The sequence below is a fragment of the Camelus dromedarius genome, chromosome 1 (genome assembly GCF_036321535.1).
Source record: "Camelus dromedarius isolate mCamDro1 chromosome 1, mCamDro1.pat, whole genome shotgun sequence".
Lineage (NCBI taxonomy): Eukaryota > Metazoa > Chordata > Mammalia > Artiodactyla > Camelidae > Camelus > Camelus dromedarius.
In genome coordinates this window covers 39,948,673-39,972,526 of record NC_087436.1, presented here as the reverse complement: position 1 = coordinate 39,972,526, position 23,854 = coordinate 39,948,673, and the positions used below count along the sequence as shown (strand labels likewise).

At 34.6% G+C, this 23,854-nt stretch overlaps 1 long non-coding RNA gene across 2 annotated transcripts in view; it reads right to left on the bottom strand.

Moving 5' to 3' along the window:
• Positions 1–23,854, bottom strand: part of LOC105093636 (uncharacterized) — a 697,614-nt gene that overhangs the window by 244,396 nt on the left and 429,364 nt on the right. For both annotated transcript variants that reach the window (XR_010377608.1, XR_010377607.1), the window contains 4 exons: positions 11,286–11,382; positions 9,761–9,871; positions 7,877–8,011; positions 4,697–4,810 (listed from right to left, as the gene is read on the bottom strand). This is a non-coding gene — a long non-coding RNA (uncharacterized LOC105093636). The remainder of the gene's footprint in view (positions 1–4,696; positions 4,811–7,876; positions 8,012–9,760; positions 9,872–11,285; positions 11,383–23,854) is intronic.

Sequence of the window (23,854 nt, the reverse complement as noted above, 5' to 3'; positions counted from 1 at the left end):
GCTGGAGAGGCAGATGTGCTAAGGAGTTAAACTTTGAATTCATTGAATAAATTACCCAAAAGGCACTCATTTAGACTGAGGAAAAAAAGTTCTAAACTGGAATTTAATGACATATTTAATCATTATTGTTTATCTCCCATTAGGGAAATGGGGGTTTATGTGCAAAATGATATCCTTTGTTAAACATAAAGGAAGTTTAGAACCCTGTGGCTTTCATATTTATTCATATTCATGTTCCCTTAGGAGCTTTTTCTTAGGAATTTTTTCTTAAATTCTTTTGTTTACGTTCATCTATAAGAGGAGACCGTTAAATAGGAAAAAAGAACCCATTGTATTTGAGTCTTCAGTATTCATTCTAGCCTTCCTTGATACAAACATAGTTTTAGGAATTGACTTCAGATCCAGGAATGGTCGTTATTAATAAAACTACTCACAATACCCATTTCCCTTGCCAGTAATTGGTTAAGGAACCCAGATCAATCACTGCAGGGTTTTCCCACAGCAACAGGCAAGCAACTTGTGTTAAATTAGAATACTGGGGGGAAATGTATTCTATAGATGCAAAAGAGGAGATGTGGATACAATAAAGCATGTGGAGTCTTTTCTTACCGTAACCTGTAGTATAAGCCTTGTCAGCTAGTTTATCTTTTTTAAAATGCAAGTGCCTGGCTTAAGCTTTGATTGAGGAGGCATCCACTTCAAAGACGGCTGTCTCCAAAGAACACCTCACCAGCCCATGGGAGGAGATAAAGAGGCTGGCCACCCTCGGGCCTCTCTATCCCCTACACCAGCCCCGCACCCCAGGACCCTTTGTTCTAGAGCTCTTGGTTGATTTCGGTAACTGGCCGTTTGGGCCCTTGCTTTTTCTCTTCTCATGCTCTAAATTCCTGCTATTAGGTTTTATTCACCAATACAGAGCGAATCTGAAAAACCCTACACCCTCACCCTCAACTCCAATAAAAGCAGAACCCTGTCACGTGCCCTCCTTCTTTCTCCCCTGTAACCGCCCTATGTGGCCCCAAGTGTACACTGTCATTTCCAGGACTTGTAAGTAATAAACATTTCTCTCTCTCTCTTTTTCTTCCCAAAGTTTCCTGATGGCTAGTGCTGAGGGTGTCTTCAGTCACAGTAAGAACCACAAGCGTAGGTGCAGCCACAACACTGGTAATTCACAGGCTGAGACCGACACAAAACACAGCCATCTCACCCCAGGGAAAGAACCTCAGAGAGAAATGAGTATTGTAAACGCAGACCGGAGGGAAGGAGGAATCTGATTCCTTAAGGATATAACTGAGCTGCTGAATCTATCGGTCGTGAACCCCCACGACTTTCGAACTTTTGGTATTTCCTTACTTGCGTCAGGCATTTTGTTATTTAGAGCCAGAAGCATCCCAACTGGTACACACCAACATGAAAGGTCAGCCTAACAATGTTCTTGCAGCCGGTGGTCCCTCTGAGTCCGTGTTATCTCAGATGGAAGACGTGTACTGCCATTCAACACCAAAGCTTTCCCAGGAGTCAGCAGCGGCTATTCCTAAAATAGCCAAGGCAATAACCACAGTGGTGGTCAGCTTGCCTCTCCAGCCGTCGATGCTATTCTGCAGTCCTATTATCAAGATCAGTGAACTGTTCTCCTCATTGAATTCATCTTCATAAAAGAAAAATGTTTCTTAAATTGCAGAAGAGGGTGTTTCAGGAAGAGAGAATATTTTCTTCTGACTAACAATAATTTCCAAACCACTAGGGTAAAACAAATTTTTTAAATGAAAATAATTATCATATAATGACATTAATCTTGTAATTTTCATTCACATTGCTTGCTAAAAGCCCCAGCAAAAGTGCTACCTCTTCAAGTGCTCCTGCGTGGAGCTTATTTATAATATATAAACATGGGTAGAAATTACAAGGCATTCTCTAAATGAAGAATTTTAGGGGAAAAAGTTACATAAATGCAATATATCTAATTATTTTTAAAAGAGAGAGGAAGTGAGGAAAGACCTAGAAGGCTTTCTCTCTCTATCTCTACTAGTGGAAGAAATAATTAGGCATGTTTCTTAAAATGCTTCTTTATCTTAAAGCAGTTTCTCTTTTAATTATTAGTATATGGTATTTAAATATATATTGAAAGGAATGTAGGATATTGCAGGTAATGTTTTGTTCACTACTTTTGGAGCTAATTTGTTGTGACACTTGTAAAGTTACATGTCAGGCAGGAAATTCAAAAAGAGAGATTCCAAAGGAACACACTGCCAAGTTCTCCGGGTAACTTATCTCAATTCTAGATGCAGAGCCACTGTCACAGTTAAGGGAGCTTTGCCATAGGATAATTCAGCTGATGCTTGACTTCAAAAATGCTTTTGTTTATAATATTTGCCTTTAGAATGTATCTGCATAGGGAACCCAAATTCTAATTCCAAATTCTGATATTTTGACCTTAACTCCTAAGAGCTCCCTTTGCCACTCTTATTGTTCATTCAGGATTTACTCCAGAATTTTAAAGCTAGTCAATATTTTCTTAAAGTTATTTAGGTTTTCAAAATAGTATTAAAATGTTTAGTGAGGGAGGTGGGTATAGCTCAGTGGTAGAGCACAAGCTTAGCAAAGCACAAGGTCCTGGGTTCAATCCGCAGTACCTCCATTAAAAAAAAAAAAAAAAGAAAGAAAGAAAAAGAAAAATGATTAGTGAAGAATAAGATGAAAACTATATAAGAAAAGAAAAGATATCTGCCGCGTCAATTTGAAAAAGCACAGCATTTACACATGAGAAAAATAAGACCCTACATATTTCCTAATGTGACATCACTCAATCTGGGTTTTAACTCACTTCCAGGAGTTTTAATTTATTTTAACTTATAAAATAAATGAGTTGTTCTAAATAGATCTATGAATAGTTCCTAAGAGCTGTAAGATATTAATCTGAGAACATACCAATAAAATATAAAAACCACAAACAGAAAGTAAAAAATAGTAACATTTAAGTGGGATCTGTGAGAGAATTTGGAGCCCAGAAGGGTGACAAATCAGTTCTTTTGTCATGTTCCATCAATAGAACAGAATCTATAGCCTAAGTATTAATCTACAATTTTAATAACTATTATAATTAGGTATCCCCCACTATCTTCTTTCTAAAAAGGAAAGTACAATATTATACCTCGTTCTCTCGTATGGTATCCAAAATTCTTGTTTTTTGTGGCCATCAGATGCTTTGAAATATTTTCCTTGATTTATTACTTCTAACAATTCAGCAATAAATTTTATTTTAAATTCATTCTATTTTACTTAGCTAAGAACATCCAAATTTTCTTCAACTTGGACAAGCCACTTTCTGAATTTGAGACTCAATTTTTCATCAGTTAAATGAGGGAGAGGGAATGCTGGACAAACTTGCTTCCATTATTTCTACCATCACTGAAGTTGATGACTTCACAGCCCGAAAAGAGATATCTACTACAAAATTACTTCTCTGGTGGAAAGTGGAGCTAGAGGCAAAGAATGGAAAAGTTCCCTGCAAATTACTACATGTAGCTGTCAGAGAGAATCTCAGAAATAGATTTTTTATAAAATCTTTAGATTTTTACTTATAAATTTTTTTTAAAAACTATTTTCCAAAGTAATGAAGTTTTGCTTGTATTACCTGAATAATTTAAAATTATATAACCTACTAAAGTAACTATTTTGAGGTCATCATCATTCATTTGGAAATATAATTCCCCAAAATTACTCAGTAAAAGTAACATTCTCTAAATATTCAAGATCCTGGGAATATACACACACATATATATTCCCAGGATCTTGAATGGATATATCTTCTTGAGAATTCATACTACTTTGGTAAACTAATTATGAATCCTTATTCAAGAAAAACGTGGCTTTTTGCCATATAACAATAAAAAGTGGTCAAATTCACATATACCAGGTATGTTCTAAATATTTTCTTAAAGTTCTGTTTGTAACTATCCCATTTGGGTGGTAATGAAAGGAGAGCAGATTGTGGATGGTATATGCAGAATAAATACCAGTATATACCAGTATATGATTTATAATGTGCTCACCTTGAGAAATAGTACAAGGTCATAAGTTGTAGAGTGTTACCTATAGAATGTAGAGTTTTAAAGTAAGTGGATCAGAGATCATTTGTATTGATAAATGAGGTTTGGCCACAGAGTACTTTAATCCCTTTGTATTGCTAAATTTCTTGTCCATAGATAAGATAATGCACCTAAGATTATGGTACTATGATAACCTGTGCTTCCCTGAATGGATCTTAAAAATAAGTTGGATCTTGGAGGTCAAAGACCAATTAAGCACCCTTTGAATAAACCTCGGGGAAAAGGAATCAATCAGCAACAGGTTCTGCTGGAATGGCTGGGGAGAGACTGCTGTGACACGTATCCTATCTGTTCAAATGATACCTACAGAACCAACTCAGGCGTACCTTAGCGATATTGCAGGTTTGTTTTCAGACCACTACAACACAGTGAACATCTCAATAAAGCAAGTCACACAGATTGTTTGGTTTCCCATTGCATGTAAAAGTTATGTGATAGTCTATTAAGTGTGCAATAGCATTGTCTTAAAAAATGTACGTACCTTAATTAAAAACACTTCATTGCTAAAAAGTGCTAATGATCATCTTAGTCTTCGGTGAGTTGTAATCTTTTTGTTGATAGAGGGTTTGAAATGTTGTGAGACTTACCAAAATATGACACAGAGACACGAAGTGAGCAACTGCTGTTGAAAAAAATGGCACTGATAGACTTGGCTCCACAGAGGGTTGCCACAAACCTTCAATTTGTAAGTAACACAGTATCTGTGAAACACAATGAAACAAGATATGCCAGTACAATAGTTATGACTGCCCCATCAAAGAAGGTAGTAATTGGCAAGTCACATTCCAGCAAGGGCCATTAGCATCAGATCCACTTAGGAAAATTATTCGTACCAAGAGAAAACAGCAAAAAATTGTTACCACATTTTGAGAAAAGCGATATATAGCAGGGTTTTGATATTACAATACCCTTTGTTTTCTGTTTATCTTATTTGATATTCTCTGAGCTTCCTAGATCTGTAGTCTGGTATCTTTCACTAATTTTGAAAAGTTCTCAGCCATTATTACTTCAAATATTTATTTTGCCTTGTTCTCTCTCTTTTTCTCCTTCTAGAATTCAATTTTGCGTATGGTGCACCTTTGGATACTATCCCACACATTCTGGGTGTGCTGTTGAGCTTGCTTTTATTTATTTATTTTTCTTTCTATGTTTCAGTTTGAGAAATTTCTGTTGAGCTGTCTTCAAGTTCACTGATTATTTCCTCAGCTCTGTGGAGTCTAGTACCTGTCAAAGGCATTTGTGTTACTATTTTTTTTTTCTTATTTCTAGCATTTTCTGTTGGTTCTTTCTTATACTTTCCATCTCTCTGCACTACCCACCTGGTCTTGCATGTTATCTAACTTTCCCATTAGAGACCTTTACATATTAACCATAGCTGTGCTAAATTCCTTGTCTGATCATTCCAACACCTGTGTCTTTTCTGAGTACAGTTCTGAAGCTTGCTTTGGGTCCTCAAAATGTTTTTTGTTTGGGTTTTTTTTTTTTGTTTTTTTTTTTTTGCCTTTTAGCTTATGTTGGAATTTTTTGTTGAAAGCTGGACGTGTTGTATTAGATACTCAAATAAATAGGACTTTTAGTACAAGGCTTTATGTTAACATGGCTAGGAGCTAGGTTGTGTTTACAGTTTGTTATAGCTATTAGGTACCAGACATGTCAAATTCTTCTAGTGTTCTTGTCTTTGTCTCTTGACTTGAGATTTTAGGCTTCTCCTTATACAGCTCCTCAGAGACTGTCTGTGTCTTGCAGTTCTTTCTGTTGTCATCCACTCTTAAACTGGAAGTTTTGGTGTGATGATGGGGCATGGGGAAGAGGGCGCATTCTATATCATTCTAGTTAAGACTCAGTCTTTTAATGGGCCAGTGTCTTGAGGGTGTGGTCTTTACAAGTATTTCTGTCCCTCCTCCAGGGGGAAACCTTGTTTTCTCCCTCCCCCTTACACTCTTCCCTGGCTATAGTATTCCCAATATACTTTCTTAAAAACATCTTCCCTCTTAAGTTTGGTTTTTTGTTTATTTCTTTTGAATGATTTTTGTTGTTCTTACACATTTGTTTTTCCCCTAAGTGATACAGAAAAGCTGAAGCTGGAGTGAAATTGCTTTCCCTTAACTGCGATACATTTTCAGAATTGCCCTCTGGCAAATTCATTCCCCCTGGAGACTAGGCTTTGTAGGGAAAAAAGTCTGAGCAAGTTTCAAGGTGGCTGTGATAGCCCTCCTCCAGCCAGGGCCAGGAGAAGCTTTTTCTCAGAGGCTCACTGGCTAACCTGCTGGGGGTCCTGGTGTAAAAGCCTAATAAGGGTGGGACCCACCTATGACAGAAACCTTTGGGAGTTTTTTGCTCCTATGTTAGCCCACACAGCCTCAGCAAGTCATCAAAATAACCACTTAACTTTTCCCACCATCTTTTAAATTCCAAAGGCTTCTGCTCCAGGTCAGTCAATCTCAGGAGTTGTTTCTCTCCTGGTGCCTGACTCTCTAGCATTTAGGGTGAACATTTGCCCAAAGATCAGCTCTCCTATGGGTCTAAGAAAAGCTGACTTTCAGTTTGCCCTACTTTTTATTGTTGTAAGAGTAAGAGTAACAATTTCTAAGCTTGTCAGAACTGAACTAGAAATCTCATCTCCTTCGTTTTTGTTTGTGTCCCTACATCTGTCTCCTGCTTTTCTAACAGTCTTTTTTAAGTGTTCAATTGGATCAAACTATGGAGATGAACAAGGAATTATTTGGAAAGTGTTATTTTCAATCCCCCTAGTTAGTTTAGTGAGTTATGAAATGGCTAAATGCAAAGTACTGATTCACAAATTCCTCAAGCTTTACAAGGAGGATAGGAAATTTTAGTATGATTGTCCTAATGAGGAATGAATGGGAACCCTGTTGATCATGACCTTAGTCTCATCAGGACTTTGAAAGCAGTTCTTGTGGCCTTTATATTTAAAGTTTCTCAATTAGAAATAGTGATATCAGTCTAGGAAGGAACAAATGCTCTGATCCATAGCAGGCGAGAAGGATAAGATTCTGAGTCAGGTACTTTGTGATAGCTGATCTCACCAGCATTAGACTCAAGAGAGAGGAGATCTTCAGACACAGACTACTATTGCCAATCCTATCCCACTGAAAAAGAAATACCCTAGACAATTCAATTTTTTTCTCTTCCCCAAAAGAGCACAGTCATGGGTTTTTGATATTTTATTTTTTGTTACATGTGGCATATGCTTTGCTGTTATAGCATTTTAAAATTAGAATTATTTCTTATAGTATAGCTTAGATGAGCCTTTGTATATATTTACTATATAAAGCACATGTCTAAATTGCACTTAAATTATTCACTACTCTGGAAAATGGAAATCCTTTAACTACTTAACTGGTATGTGCAAAATCCATAAAACCAACTGCTGTAACTCAAAGTTGCTACGAGATATAAAAGCAACTGCTAAATATTTTTGTTTTAAAAAATGTAAGTTTCTATTGCAATTTTATTACATAAATTTTACATTCAAAATTCTGAAATTGGATCATCAGTTTATACTGTACAAGCTAAATGTATGGAGCAAGCATTTATGATTAAATAGAAACCCCACCCCTCACCCAAACCACAGAGCAGAGGATTACTTACAAACTAAGTCTTAGCTTAGTAGCTATTAGGGATGTCTGCAGCATCCAATGCCTAAATCCACAAACAGCACTTTATGTCTTCTAAATCATGTACAAAATTTTAGTCTAATGAATAATATGTGTAAGAAGATTGAAAAGAATTCAGATCCAGCTTACCAGTATGTTTCCATCTTGCTCTGAAGAAGATTAACATGGATGCTCTGCTTCAATTCTTGGCTGGTTCAAGGCTGGTAGTTAGCATCAGTGGAGGTCTCTTCACAAATGGTCCTTTAACTCCCTGCCACCTGTTCACTAGGAAGAGAATTTATAGATCAATATATTAATCAATAGATTAATCATCAGCTACTAAACAGATGGGAGCAATTTTTAGTTACTATCAACTGAATCAGATTTGAAGCAGCGACTTAACTGTAAAAATCCTCTGTCTTCTTTGTTCTTCACATGCATTAATTCATTATTTTTTTAGTAAAAGATACATAGCTCTGGAAATTTTCACTTTGTTTAACAAGCTTCTCATGTTCCATGAGTTCTTCATTGATTCAAATGTACAGTCACCCTTATAAAACTAAAATCTTTTAGTAGTAAACTAAAAGTATGACGGAATAAAAAGAACTTTTGCAACAAAGTAGTTTTTCTCTAACTGCTTAGTAGACAATTTGCCTAGAGTCCAATCATTTACCATCACTAAACAAAATATGGTAAAACAAACAAACAAAAAACTTTATCCCTGCTTCTCATTTCCATGACAAAATGCTGCACTGGAAACTTTTGTTTGTAAGTTTCAGTTTGCAACTATAAAGGTAGCATTCAATGCAGGACCCGAATATATAGTGGGGATTAAAAAACTATTAGGATTCATCCGATTATACTCAATCGTTATGATTTGCAAATTCCCTATTTGTGAATTCACCTACTTGCTAAAATGTATTTGTAACCTGAAAATGAATACTCAAGGTGCTTTAAGATCATTTCTGGACATGCACAGAGCTGTAAAAAATTTGAATCACCTGACCCATACTTTCCTGGCTGAGATCAAACAATGTGCTGCCCTTCCTAGTTGTTTCAGCTCTCATACTACAAACAAGTGTCCTCTTGTGGTCTGTTTAGAGCCATGTTTTCCACATTTTTGAGGGTTTTGTTGGCGATGTTGCTGTTTAAAACGGCCCCCAAGCATAGTGCTGAAATGCTGCCTGGCGTTCCTAAGCTCCAGAAGACTGTGACGTGCCTTATGGAGAAAACACATGTGGGATGAGCTGCACTTGGGCATGAGTTACAGTGCTGCGGGCTGTGAGTTCGGTGTTCAAGAATCAATAGCATACGTTAAACAAATGGTATTTAAACAGAAATACACACAAAATGAGATTGTGTATTGATCAGTTGATGTAATTTATATGAGCAGAAGCTGCAGGAACCTAACCCTGTATTTCTTCTAGGAGCAGTGGTTCAATAGTAATTAATTCAGGGTTCAGAGTGATTTTTTAAAGCTTAACTACTGCAAACAATGAGAGCCGACCATACCTATTTTCAGACTACTGACATCACACTCAAGTAGATTCTAACCTTTCTAATGTAAGGGATTATAGGGTTGTTGATAAATACTAAAGTGAAATAAACGCTAATTCAGAAAGGTGACCTACTCATGACATAGGCATCTGTAGCATGGGCAATTCTGCATTTTTCTTGGACTATCATTCATTTGACAGGAAGTGATTATTTATTTACATAAATTATTACATAACTGCATTTTTTACTTCAAACAAAGGTCTTGTAATACATACTTTACAACGATTATTATGAATCTGTTCACAAAGAATTTGGCTCTATAATCAACATTATTTCCTTAACTATATATTTTTGCATAAAGACTTCTCTAGAAACCCTAATATAAACACTGAAAACCACACCATGACAGAAAATGTCTTGAAGCACAGATAAATAGGAAGGGTGCTGAGGGAATTATTGTCTCCAGTGTTTATAAAAGTCCTGTTCCTAACATCCACTTAGGTCAGAGAGGAAAATAAAAATCAGGTATGACCTTACCGTATAAAGGAGTGGGCACCACTTTCTCCCCCTTCAGTGAAACTTCAATTCTTTGATTGAGGCCAACATGGTGCTTTCAGAATTATGTGAACATTTTTTGTTTTTTAACTGCTGAAATGCAAATCACATTTAGAGTCTCCACCTTTTGCATTAGCAAACATAAAATTATTTTAGCTGATACAATTTTTGAAACTTTCTTAGTACGTTTGTAAATTAATAATTTTGTCTTTAATCGAAAAGAAAAAAATCAGCAATTTGAGATACATTTGGAACAATGTCAAAATCTGTAAGATTTTAGACCATTTCTTAAAATAAGACAAATGTCTCCTGCCACCCCAAACTGAGGTCAGACACACTTTCCTAACAACCTTGAAATCTTCTACCATGAATACTTACTGACACTTCAAGAGGAGTCCTGTTGTACTAGTGGTAGATTTTAAACCAGTCTGCCAGTGCACTTTTACTTGAACTCAGTTGGGAGTCTCGAAAGATATAATCAGTAACTGCACTATAATTGAATTGCAAAAAATGAAAGAAATACACTGAATAACAAAATTTGATCAGAAAGAGTTCTTTTCAGGGAAAACTTTTTATTTTAGAGGATGATGGAAAATGAAGCTTCTATAAGGCCTTGATTATTTTTAATCACATTAGCAATCTGGAAGCCCTGCGTCTCAATGCAGAGAATGCCTTGGGCTTCCCCAAGAAGAGATTATATTGATTTCTGCATCAAGCTCTGAACAGATGGATGAGGGTCATAGTACATTATGCCAGAAATCAATGCCATTTGACTCCAGTACTTTCCAAGCAATAAATATTCTGTTGTAACTGATGTGGTTATTTTAGCATCTTTTATATTTATATTCTAAACACCAAGCCAAACTATTAAATACTCTATAAATTCTATTCCCAAAATAAATTGAAAGGGATTTTTTTTTTTTATAAAAAAGGCAGAGCTGTCAGTATCAATACAGAAATTATAAAAACCCTTTCATTATTCCCATCAGGAATTCCAGCTCAAGAGTACTGCAGTAAAAATACCTAAGAAAACCTCTGGACAATGACATCAGGAAATGTTCCAGACAAAATCATATCTGATGTGCAATCCATCTGGTGTTTGCCTGAAAGCAAACTTCAGAGAGAACCAGACGATAGTCCAGCTGCTTTCTCCAGGGGCACCCAAAGGAACGTCTGCGCCCTCCCCTGTTACATCCATGCTTGAGTGAATCTTTTATTCAGGCCTGATTTCTGTGAACAGGAATCAGAGATCTTTGATTTACGGTATTTTAACTTCTGACCCCATATGAGACTGATAGATTTTAGTCTCTATTCGTGTAAGGCTCAATAAATGTCTTCCTTGTTAATAACCATGCTTAGGAAAGAAGTCTTCTCTTAGCAAAGAGAGTTCCTCCAGGCATTTTTGTTTTATTCTTTGAAAACTTTCAAATGAAAGTGCCTCTTTTGAGATGATGAAATTCCTCAGAGTTACCTGTGACTTTCTATTTCCATTCTCTTGCTCCCTCACCTTTGAAATAATGGAAGAGCCGGTATCTGAGTCCTAGCATGCACTGTCTCCTTTAAACACCTTGGGAACTCTTGAACTCCTCAAAATGCATCATATGCTGAAAAACAAACGGGAACAGAAAATATTTTGAATGACATTTAGATAGAAAAGGACTAGAGGAATTACTGCCAGACTACATTTTATATATTTTATTTTATACGATTGTAAGTCACTAACATCTACACTCTTAGGAAGCTTAGGTCTAAAAGTCTATTCAAATAACCATAAAGACTCAAAATCAAAACAAAAAAACACACTATATGAGCTTCTGCCAATCTCTGGTTTGCAAATGAGGAATTTGTGTGAAGTATTTAAAGCACGCTTACAATGCAAAATATGCTTGGTTAATAATCAAACTGGTAGCAAATATGTATAGGGCACGTTTGCAGCAGGTACTTTCTAAGTCCTTTACAGAAATAATGTCATTTATTCTGTGAAGGTAATTTTACCATAAATACCACTAGTCTACAGATGTTACAACTGGGACCAAACAGGGTCAAATAATTTGTCTAACTGTGACCACAACCGTGTGTGGTTAGAAATGGGATCCCTTTTGAACATAGGTGCTTTCAAAACTGAACGATTAAATAGACATAAATTACACCCTGTAGGTTTAAATTTTCAGTCTCAAAGATGATCTAACATTATGTGAATTAATGCATCGAAATATGGATAATCTTTTGTAATTCCCACCAGATGCTGGAATCCCCTGAATAATGTCTTTGAATCCTTGCAATTTTTATAAATCCCAATGCTGTTTATTTCTACAAAGTCTATCCTTATACACTCCAAATCAGAATAACTTTGCTTATTTTTCCAAACTTTTACAGAAGAATCCCAGTTCTGTTTGACACTACTTGATCTTCAGTGTTCTCGCCGAGATGTGTTCCACTGACAGGGCACGTCAGCGTCTCCTCTGCAGCTCTTGAAGTCACTAGATCCCCAGGATGATAGATGGCACTTATGTGCCCGAGAAGAAAATGTCAAGCTACTCCTTCATCGTCAGAACTGTCAGAAATTGCTGAAGTTGAATCTAAGGGCTTGGCTTACAGTGAATGAGCTCGTTAAAATACCCCTTTCACACTCCCGAGCTCGAGATCACAGCCGGGGCTTGCTGCCCTGTCCTCTCCCTGCTAGTGTGCTCAGCAAAAACTTGGGGAGTCACAGCACTACAAAGGCTGAAAATGGGGTGTAAGAGTACAAAGGCCTGGGGAAAAAGGTTATGCTGTTTCTCTACAGAGGAAGGAGAAAGCTGAAATTGCAATAAATAGTCCTATTAGAAAGAAGATAGTGCCTACGGGGACTTCATTTGATAAACAGGATAGGAAAAAGAGTACACAATAATGCTTGCATTCATGTCTCAGCTCATCAGCACAGCGCCACTGTGTGTTAGACAGTTACGCTTCCTACCCCGGATTTCATACTGAGGGGGACATTCTCATTCTGTTATTCTTTGTTATTATAGTGATAAAATAAACTCTATTGTTGTGAATAAACAGTGACAACAGTATATCTGCTAGAAACACAATGACTGAGAAAGTCTCTAATCCAATAGAGACAAATTATGACTAAGGTAGCAATAGAAATAGCAGTATTAGTATGGGTGGTTATTCTGAAACTTGACCTATGAACCAAAATTAGCCTATGAACCAAAACATTTCCTTAAAAAGATTTCCATTTAGTTTTTGCCAGTTGTTTGGTTGTTGTTTTGTTTTAACTTAGGAAAATGTGTAATCAGATAAGTCAGGGAGAGACTTATGTCTGATCTTGACAGAGATGCTGGCTAGCCTCAGCATGCTGGTTTACACTGAAATGAGTCTTTGAAGTATCACCAAATGAAATGAGCTGAACTCTTGACATCAAATGCGTACGCTGTGATATTTCAACTAGTTTATAATAGGACATTAAAAAGTGTGTTTTTCCAGAATTTCTTAAGGACATTCTTTGATTTTTCCCCTAATTTTGCATTATTTCCCAATGTGTTTTCCATTCAGCATTTATTTTTTCCAAGTCCAAATATTTTAAAAATTATGTGATTATAAAGAACCTTTTAACTTGAAATCTGCACTGTTAGTTGTGAACATAATTGTATAGGATATAATTATTAACCAAGTTCTTAATTCCTTTCTATAAAAATTCTAGATGATTACAAGGAAAAAGTAAATAGACTATAGACTGGTTTTTAGTGTTGATTATTTTAAAAGGGTATAAGACCTTACATAACTGGTATTTATCTGTTTCATGTCTAGTTTTATGACATGTCAGTGCTTAAGAAGGAACTAATCTTTATGAAAATATCATTGTGTTGTGTCTGTTTTGGTGTTACAGTCGTCTTCAACTCTGCCTCACTGTTACCCTCAAATGCTTCCTTCAAAACCAAGCTTAGGACTCTGTTCTGGTTCCCTAAACAAATTATCACCTAACATGCAGATAACTATTTTATTCTCAGATCTTCTCTTTGTAATAAATTGCTGTAAGTCCTGGATTAGCTGCTTTACGACATTTTCCACATTACTTCAAGAATGCATGTTAATATGATCAGAAAGAACAAATAACACATATTTTTAAATTATGCTGTATCTGTCCCACAGTAACATGCTGTGCCTCAGGGAGTCAGAACACAATGAGTGTTCTTTATATAACAAAAATATATTTTCTGCCAGTGACACGCTGGTTAGAATTTTTCTGAATCAATCACTTCCCCCAAGAAATCAGAAACTCATCAATGCAAGAGATATATCCCAGGGAGAAATATGACAGTTCTGAAGAGAAAAACAATATGGTGATTAACAGTCTGAAAATCTTCCCTGAAGCTGAATCGCCCCTTCTTATTAACCAGATCTGGATGATCACAGCAAAAATCAGTTTGGGCCTAAAGATTTTGATCTCCCTGCAGCCCAGAAATCCATTTAGCAGGGCAAGGGCATGCCTCCTGGGTGCCTTGATGTAGCAAAAACACTGAATCAATTGTTTCACTTCTGTCTGATGTGGTCACAGTCCTAGAGCTGTGGACAAAGGGGGCGTCTGCTTTCTTTCTGAACAAATACCATTCCTTTGACGGTAAAGAAGCACATACCACATTTCTTTTTCTATATTCTATCTACCTATTAACAGTGCTATGAGATAAAATGGCAGATAGGGAAATAATGGTGTGAAACTGAATCCGCACAGAGTTCATCTTCAACTTACTCTCATTGTAATTTATAGTTAGAGATTATTTTCTCTTCTCTTCAATAATTTCCTCAAACTCAAAAACATGTTAATCATATTTTCGTTCTAACTAAGTTTTATTACTTATAATAATTGTGATAAGGAGTAGGACCATATTTTTCCAAATTAGGAAGAGACAAGAATTTACATGCCAAATGTAAAAATTAAACTGAAAAAAATGAAATAATTTGGGCAATAATTAAAAATACATACTGGGAGTTGAGATTCTGGTTTGGATATATAAGGTTTGGCAGGCCATTACTTCATTGTAAAAAACTAGAAAAGGATATATTAGAACAGAATTTTTTAAGGCACCTATGAATTTTACGTGCAAGAGTCTAAAATAACTAGTGCTCAGAAAATTAACAAAAATTGGCAGCTTCTTAGCTCCGTGGGATATTTTCTAAATATAGGTGGGAAACTGTGCCTGTCATTGGTAGAGGAACTCTTGAGGGGTAAAAGAAACCAAGCAGGGACTTTAAGGGCCACCTAGTCTGATATGGTAAATAGGAATCTGGAGGGCAACCAAACTCAAGACTTATTCTCCCTGTTCGCTGATTCTCTGCCCTAGACTTTAGCTGAGTAATGTGCCAACGTGAGACGGAAAAGCAGATAGATATCACTCTCCCAGTGCTGAGATCCCAAAGCCCTGCATGTTGCAATACATACAGGACAAAGATTGCCATCATGGTTTTGGAATTTCAGAAGGAAAATAAATTTTGATATCAAGTTATTAGAAACCAGACATGAGCCAAAATGAAGTAAAGTTGCAACTAATCCCCAAGTCAGATAAATTCCTGTTTGAAGTGATCTGGCCTTTATCCTAGCTGCCTAATAGAGAAATGCTCGCCCTTTCTAGGGAAAAATGATGTCCTCCATGGGCTTGCTGGCTTGTTTATATACAATGTCCAGTGTACATAAAACATTTCAAGATATGCAAAGAAAACACAAGGGACAGAAGGGTCAGCTGATGCAAAACACAGATCAGATGTAGGGATTTAAAACTGCGTACTTAAATTACCAATTATTAGCATGAAGAGATGGAGAATTTAAACAGAAATGAAACTTTGGATATCCTAAAACATTTACGTGTATGGATAAAATCTATTCTAAAGCATTTACAATAATGTAAATTAAGAATGTATCAGATGAGTTTAGTGGTATACTGGACACAGCAGAAGAAAGGATCAGGAAACTACGTGTCAGTAGAAATTACACAAAGTGGAGCACAGAGAAAAAAATAATAAGAGGAAAAAACAGAACTGAATATGAGAGACAAAGGGACAACATGTATGATTTATGTGAAACTGAGCCATCATAGAAAGATGAGGGAAAAAAGAAGCAGAAAAATATTAGAGAAGATGATGGCTAAAATGCTGCCAATACATATACAAGAATCTCAGGAAAACCCAACCTAACTAATAAATTTAAGTCATCAAAATCAAAATATTTCACTCATCAAGAAACATTATTAAGAGAGTGAAAAGGCAAGAAACAGGTTGAGAGAAAATATTTGCAATACATATATCTGACCAAGACTTAAATCCAGAACAGAAAAAAGGATTTCAGTAAGTCAGAAAAAGATAACTTAATTTGAAACATGGTCAAAAACTTTAACAGACATGAAAAAAAAACCAATATGCTGAATAATCATTTTATATGTATATATAAATATATATATATTTTAGCATCATTATCATAAAAATACAAATGAAAATTGCAATGAAATAATACTACATACTTACTAGAAAGGATAAAATTAAAAACTGACAATAGCAAATGTTAGTAAGGATGCAGAGACAATGAATCTGTCCCTCACTCTGGGAGGAATATAAAATGATAGAACTATCTGGGAAAAACACATTTTCTACTAAAGTTGAACACACCTCTAACCTTAACCTAGCCGTTCCACTGTTAGGTATATGCTTAACAGAAATTAGTACATTTGTCTACAAAAACAGCTGCATAACAAAATTAACACTGGTCTTATGATAATATCCAAGATTCAACTCAAAAACCCATCAAAAGAGAATGGAACAAGAAGAGCTGTTATGAATAAAGTGAGAGAGAGAGAGAAATACTAACACCAATAAAATGAATGAACTATTAGTACACACAACAAAATGGATGGATTTCAAAAATATGTTGAGTGAAAGAAGTCAAACAAAAAGGAATGTGTGCTGTATATCAAGTATATGAAATACAAAATAGAACTAAGTTAAATTGAAAAGTGGTTAATTCTGGAGACAGGAGAGAGAATTGTGAGTTATTGAATGGGAAAGAACACATGGGAATTTTCTGAGGTGAAGGACATTTTCTATATCTTCTCTGAGTGGTAGTTATATGGTATATGCCTATGTTATAACTGATAGAATATTTTACTAAAATTTATAAATTTAACTCACAATAAAATACATTCCAACTATTTTAAAAATTAGTTAATACTTGAGAATCAGAAACTTGGGAAAATAGGACAATTATAAATTAATGTTTGAATATTAATATATACCATTAAAAGTTAAGACAGGGATATCCACTTTGGTTTAAACTTGTTGATAATCAAGACACTGCAATATGCTCAGGAAAATCTACATTTTATTCTTTGTTGTAACTAATTCAGAGTCTATTTTTTTATGCTTTCAGGTAGAAGGAGAAATTGATCTAAGATAAAGAAAATTACTCAATTTCTAAATTTTAATAGTTTTATCATTTGAGCAAACAAAGTTTTCAGTGATGTAAAAATAATAAGTTCCTGGAAGTGGAATAATATTGATAATAGGAGGTTCTTGAAGACAAGATGTTATATAAATATTATAATTTTAGTTGTTTTTACTTTACTATATATTACAATCAGCCATTTAAACAAAAACATATACTGATCAAAGTCCATTTATATTTATCATAACAAAATGGCCCACCCCACTGGCAACGGCTTCAGGGTTTCTAGAAAGTCATGCATTAGAAAAATTCACAGTAATCATAGTATGTAGATATTAATTAATCAAAAATGTAAAAATATTTTAGAGATTGTCTAAGTGATTATAGCTAAGCTGAAATTTGACTATGGACTTAATGAAATAATTAATCTTCCAAACTTGAGCAATCAGAAATAGGATGCCAGAGATGTATGATTCTTAAACTTAGAAATAAGACAAAAAACTTAAAAGTCTTTCTATCTTCGCAAATTATGAAACTGGCTAGAGTTTCCCCCATAATTCTTTATTTGTGCAAATTTTTCTTAGTTTCATTATCATTACTTTCTCTAAGATGTTTTTTAAAGAATAATGAGTCTTCATTTACTAATTTTAAAGTATTAGTAAAATTGCTACCTAGAACTTTTTAAAATAATAGAAAGTATTTCAAAAAGTTTAAAATGTATAATTTAAAATTTAAATTTATAACTTAAAATCCACACTTAAGTGATTATTTCTTTTTCCTCTTTTTGCTTTGCTCTCTTAGGAAATGAATCATTTAAAAATCCCTCTCAACCATTGAAAAGGAATGTGACTAATTTTAAACCTAATTTTCAGAAATGAAAAAAGGAGTAAGACAGACAGTAGAATAAAAAAGTAATTCTTTCAAAGGCTTAAATCTACAATACAAAGTCATACACTAAAGATAGTTTGCTTCTGCCATATTCAAATACTGGACATCAAATTCATGACAGAAAAATGTCATAAAAGAAGCTTAGAAAATTATGGAAAAAATACTACGAAATAATCTAGAAGAAAATATTTTACATGTCTAATGAAACACATTTATATTAACATTGACTTTCAATAAAAGGATCATATACAAAAGAAATATCTTCAAACTGAGATCTCTGTATACCCACAAATATTTCCTAGAACAGATGATAAAGAAGAACCCAGACTGACATGTTCCAAAGAGCTGTGACATCTCTAATCACTTTGGAGAGGCAATTGTTCTCTTAGTGATGATCAGGAGACAGAAATTTTTCTAATTTTTTATTTTTTCACCAGGCACTTTAAAAATTCTGTCACCGTCTTAAAGCTTTTATTCTCTTAGTTAAAATACATATAGTACGAGTTTGCACTCACCCACTACAGATCTTTATTTTATTAATTAGTTCACTTCCACAAAGAGATGATGTTCCAGTCTTTGGGGATCTATAACAGTCCTTTTTCTAAGGGAATTTCCCTGATCTGATATTTTTATTGTTTTGTTTTTGCTGTTACTTGTTTTAGTTTGGGTTTTGAGTTTTGGGGGCTTGGGGGTTTTGTTTTGTTTTTGCTGCAGGTTATATTGAAAGAGCTATAATCATTGATAAGGAGAGAAAAAACACTTTCTGTTTTCCAACACAGTTTTGAGGGCTCTGGTAAAGACCCCGTGTCTCCCCGGATGACTGAAGCAGGATGCCAGCCAGAAGACACTGAGTTGAACTAGCAGACAACAGAGTAACCCCTACCACAGGGGAAATCTCATCAACAGAGATAAATGAGCAGACAAAAATAGCACTGAGCAATGTGACAGCCCATGTGAGAATGACTCGTGCAGAACCTGAGCTTGCAAGCATCCTTCATTCACAGTCAATGGCATCTAGGTGAATGTAGGTAACTGAATGCTGTTATTATAGCTACACAGCAAGTTTATTCCTTGGTATAAAATGGTATATAAATAAATGTTATCTTTACCAATTTCTAAGTAAATTATCTTTTATCATGACTACAGTGCTTACAAGTAGAGGACTAGTGCCAATATGCAAAGCAAGATAGAGGTTTTCCCTAGTTTTTGAGAAAACAAAAACAAAAGTTATTGTTGAGTGTAACAGTTTAATGGAGATCCTTCTTTTCTTCTAGACATAGGACTGATATAGATCTTCAAAGATTGGAATATCATCTCATTTTGGAAGCTAACTAACTTAAAAAGTAAAGATCTAAAATGGGTGAGTGCAAGCTCATACTATGTGTATTTTAGCTGAGAGAAAAAAAAGTTTAAAGAAGGTGACAGCAAAATTTTCTTTCCAAATTTTGCTCCAATAAGTAAAAATAAATGTTCTTTCTGGGTTTTATTAAAAATCATACATTGTTGTAGAATTATTTTCACAAGTAAGTAGATAGAGCTGATTGCTGTCCTTCTGCTTCTCAACTATCAACTCATAAGAAAATTAAAATACTGGCTAAGCAACCAAAGCCAGGCACAATTAGGAGCCTGGTATCAACCAGCATTTTTTCTTCATCAACTTTCACATTTTAACATAATAGTCTACTTATTTACATTGTATTTATCTCTTTTAGGATTTAATCCCCTAAAAGGCAGGCTTTCTCATTTGTATTCTTCACCAGTGTTCCTAGCTCCTCAAATAGGCCATGCCTTATCAATATTTGTTGAAGGAACATTTAAAAGAATGAGAAAATTTTGAAGACTTTCTATAAATACAGCTAGAATCATGACTGGGAGTTCTTATGTGATTTAAAGAATCTCTCTAGATTTGTTACTTTCTGACTCAATGTTTCTAACACAGTAAAATTATTGATAATTTCAAATTGCTCCTTCTAGTGTTTGTTCTTACTTTGTCATTGGATAGCATTTGTGTTACACTCCCTAGAAATTTTAAAGACAAAATAACAAATAAAACTCCTGGAAACAGTATTTATTGAGATGTCTGTCTCACAATAGCCAATCTTCCTCTACACTGCAGATCTTCTGTACCTGCTAAAAAGCCAACGTCAGTATCTAGCAAAGTGCTGGATGCAGCAACATGCATCTTTCCTAAGGTTTTGAAGTCAGCCCCCTCACCTACAATGAAGCTGAAACTGTGGAGGAATCACAGAATTCATAAGTATAGGAAGAAAAGGTCACTTTCTTGTCATTGTGCATACCTACAAAATTTCATACTGCTTTAAATGTTTTTCTTCAACACATCAAAAACATATTTGTAAATAACTTGTGAGATAAATAGACTTTGATCTGAGATTAAAACCTCACAATTTTCATGGTCTGGTTTTGTAAATTTTAAAAAGTTAGGAATAAACTCAAAATGGCTTGAAACCTAAATGTAAGACACCATAAGCCTTCTAAAAGAAAACATAGGCAAAATATTCTCTGATAGAAATCTTAGCAATGTTCTCCTAAGTCAGTCTACCAAGGCAACAGAAATAAAAGCCAAAATAAACAAATGGGACCTAATGAAGCTTATAAGCTTTTGCACAGCAAAGGACACTACAAACAAAACAAAAAGACAACCTACAGAAAAGGAGAAAACATTTGCAAATGATGCAATTGACAACAGCTTAATTTCCAGAATACACAAACAGCTTATACAACTCAATAACAAAAAAACAAACAACCCAATCCAAAAATGGGCAGAAGACCTAAACAGACATTTCGTCAATGAAGAAAAACAAATGGCCAATAGGCACATGAAAATAATGCTTAATATCAGACAAATGCAAATCAAAACTACAATGAGATACCACATCGCATCACTCAGATGGCCATCATTAAAATGTCCACAAACAATGAATGCTAAAGAGGGTGTGGAAAAAAAGGAACCCTCCTACACCATTGGTGGGAATGTAATCTGGTGTAGCCATGATGGAAAACAATATGGACATTCCTTAAGAAACTGAAAATAGATTCATAATCCCATAATCCCACTCCCAAGCATTTATCTGGAAGAAATTCTAATTGGAATAGATACATGCACCCCAATATTCCTAGCAGCACTGTTTACAATAGACAAGACATAGAAGCAACCTAAATGTCCGACAGATGACTGAATAAAGAAGATATATACAGTGGACTACTACTCAGTCATAAAAAAGAACAAATTAATGCCATGTGCAGCAACATGGATGGACCTAGAGATTGTCATACTAAGTGAAGTAAGCCAGAAAGAGAAAGAAAAATACCATATGGCATCACTTATATGTGGAATCTAAAAAAATTAAAAAGACACAAATGAACTTTTTAAAAAACAGAAACAGACTCACAGACATAGAAAACAAACTTATGTTTACCAGCTGGGAAAGGTGGTAGGAAGGAATAAATTGGGAGTTTGGGTTTTGTAGATACTAACTACCATATATAAATCAAACAACAAAATAGTACTGTATAGCATAGGGAATTATATTCAATATCTTGAATGAAAACTATATTCAAAACCCTATAGTGAAAAGGAATATGAAAAGGAATATATACATATCTGAATCACTATGCTGTACACCAGAAACAAAAGCAACAGTGTAAATCGACTATACTTCAATTTTTTTAAAATTAGGTAATATAAGTTAGGTGCCATCCATTTGCTTATTTGTTTAGATTCAAGGATGGCAGATAAACAAAATAACAAAATTGTTTTAAAGATAGTTGCACTGTGAAGTACTTTTATTTCTAAAAATTCTACATGTGTAATTATATTTAGTTCTAAACAACCTATACATAATTATACTTAAGGCAATTATTTTATTGAAAAATAAAGCCATGATCAACCAGGAATTGTAGAGTTTTGTATAGCATGTTTCTTTTCTTGTAAAATTAAAAAGTAAATCAATGAACAATGTAATATTAATACTAACATCTTACATGTCAAAATTTATTGACAGGAAAATGTTTCAAATGCATATCTAATAAGCCAGGAGGCTTTATAGTCGAGGATTTTTTTTACTGTGTACACAAACAAATATCATTTACTGTCCAACAATATGCTAACAGTCACTTTCTTGTAAAAATAAATCATGCAAAACACATTTTTAAATGTGATCCCTAATAGCAAAGTTTGACAAGGTGCTTGTTTTTAATCTTTCATGGGAGGTTTAAGTCCAAGCAGAAATGCTATTTACATTCAGCAGTGCAATCAATTCTATCACATTCCATTTTTCTGGAAATAGTTTCATTGAAATGTACTAGTATAAATGGGTTTCAAGATGTTTATTAAATATCTTATAAGCCTCTTGGCAGTATTAGAATATAATAATAGTTTTAAAATGTTTAAAAGCTGAGCCTACATAACATAAAGTAAAATATTTGCAATTATGGTGAAATCTTACAGAGTTAGACACTTCATTTACATTTTCTAATAATTTAAACTCATTTCCATGATGTCTTCTTTCTTCTGGCTTTTGACCATAGTTTAATGGGAAAAAATACATTTTAAAGCAGAGGCAATTTACACATATAGAATTCCTGACACTGTATTATGACTACAAATTCCTGACTATGGAATTGTTAATGCAGTTATTTTAGCTCATCTGAAAAGCTAATTCAGATCACTATTATTAAAGAAGTTAAGTTAGAGGCTCTCATATACAAAGTTAACACCTACTTTAGTAATTGAGAATTTCAACTGAACAGTTCTTAACATTTCAAGAGATCTAAAACTCATAGCACATGCCCATGCATAAAAGTATTTGCTTGAGATTTATAGATACTAACTACTATATACAAAATAGATAAATAACAAGTTTATACTATATAGCACAGGGAACTATATTCAATATCTTGCAGTAACCTATAATGAAAAAGAATATGAAAATGAATATGTGTATGTATATGTATGACTGAACTATTATGCTGTACACCAGAAATTGCCACAATACTGTACACTGACTATACTTCAATAGAAACAGAGAAAGAGAGAAAGAGAAAGAAAGAAAGAAAGAAAGAAAGAAAGAAAGAAAGAAAGAAAGAAAGAAAGACAGACAGACAGACAGAAAGAAAGAAAGAAAGAAAGAAAGAAAGAAAGAAAGAAAGAAAGAAAGAGAAAGAAAGAAAGGAAGGAAGGAAGAAAGGGAGAAAGAAAGAAAGAAAGAAAAAGAAAGAAGGAAAGAAAGAAAAAGAAAGAAAAAAAGTTAGTTATTATTTCCATGACTTACGGAAGAATTAATACTGAGATCCTGGGACATTGTGCTGTACACCAGAAACTGACACATTGTAATAGATGGTACTTCAATTTAAAAACAATATCGAGATTGTTAGTATTCAAAGAATTTATATTCTAGAGTTAAAATAAGACTCATATGTTGCGTTATATTAGGTTCTTATTGTTGCTATAACAAATTATTACAAACTTAGTGGCTTAACACCACATAAATGTATTTTCTTACAGTTCTGTAGGCCAGAAGTTCAAAATGAGTCTCTCAGAGCTGCCATCAAGGTGCGAGCAGGGCTGGTTCCTGCCAGAGGGTCTAGGGGAGAATCTGTTCCTTCTTCTTCCAGCTGCTTTAGCTCCCAGCCCCCTTTCATCATTACATTCAGCAATTTCATCACTCAGACCTCTGCGTCCACAACTTCTCTGACTTTCTTGCTTCCTTCTTTCCCTTAAAAGGAGCCTGGTGATGACACTGGGCCCACTCAGA